Raw genomic sequence first — 1442 nt, 5'->3', positions numbered from 1 at the left:
CTTGTGGGTTTTTTTTCCCTCCCTCTCTAATTTGCAGGGTGACAAACCCCGCAGGCCTCCGCAGCGGCTCTCACCCCCCGCGCCCCGACAGGGATGCTGCGATCTCTGGGCCAAAACAAAAAAAACAACCCAAAAACAAAACCCACAAAAAAAACCAAAAAAAAACAAAAAAAACCCAAAAGTTTTAAACAATCATCTGCTGGAGGACCTGGGCTCCCCAAGACGCACCGTGACACAACTTTCATTGCAAACCTGACGGTTGGGGTGACCACTCGCTCCATGTCAAAACTTCACAAATCCTCTCCAATTTAAAGTGTATTTTGTTTGGTTGGTTTTTTTAATACTTGGAACAAAACGCCAGATACACACACAAAAGCTTAAGGCTTTAAATTGTATTATCTACTAAAACCCAACAACTGTTTTTTTTTTTTTCTTAAAGACTATAAAAATATTACTGACACCGTATCTAAAAGAAGTCCACTCCCAAGAAAGAAACCTCTTACAGCAAAACAGAAAGCAGCAGCAGTTGCAATGCAGCTGCCTTATCACCAGAGCAGGAGCCGCAGTCCAACTTTAATTAAGGGAAAAGATAAAAACCAACAAGAGAAGGAAATTCTGAATATCACAAATAAAATGGAATTACTACAGATTAGGTTGACACCAGAATAACGTGGTTCAAAACAAACAAGAGGCATCTGCATTATATGGCACACAAATTTGTGTGATTACAGCTTATGATAGATGGTGTTCCTACTATTGAAATGATACTTTTCCCTCTAATGATTTTCAGTTAAACCACTGAACCCACCAATTCAGAACTATGTTGGGCAACGTTCCATTCTTTGCAAATGCTCAATAAACTGGTTGGAACCACAGATCTAAACTCATATTAAAAATTGGTTAACTATTGACCTGACAGGTCCCTAATTACGAACAGAAACTTGCTCTCCACACAACAAAAGCTGCAGCGTTTTCAGTTATTTTGAGGGCAGAATCTTCCACCCCGACAGTCTGTGCTCAAAACTTCACCTAAGTAAGGCTTAAGTCTCCTCGATTTCAAGTAGAGTTTTATTACTGCAAAATGCATCCACTGGCATCCCCCAACAACGAGCAAGGGGACACCAAAAGAACCCGGTTTGGGACAGTTACAAGACTAGGGGACAAACCCCGCGACCTGCCCGCCCTTCCCGGCGGCGGGCTCCCCGCAGCGTCCCGCCGGACCCCTCCGGCCCTACCCTGCGCCCCCTTCCCCCACGTCAGCCACGTCTCCTCCCGCTGTCACCTCGCACGTGCTTTTTCTTTTCCTTCCAAAGGGACAGACCCGCTCGGTCTGGCTGCTGCGCTCCTCCTGACCCCGCTCCGGCGGGACCGCCCCTCCACCCCGCTGCCTCCTCCGCACAGGGGACGCCTTCCCCGCACCGGCCGGCGGCGGCGCCCCCCCC

Source organism: Charadrius vociferus, unplaced genomic scaffold, assembly GCF_000708025.1.
Source record: "Charadrius vociferus isolate BGI_N301 unplaced genomic scaffold, ASM70802v2 scaffold585, whole genome shotgun sequence".
NCBI classification, from domain to species: domain Eukaryota; kingdom Metazoa; phylum Chordata; class Aves; order Charadriiformes; family Charadriidae; genus Charadrius; species Charadrius vociferus.
The sequence above is the reverse complement of the archived record's forward strand: the minus strand, read 5'-3'. Positions refer to the sequence as shown.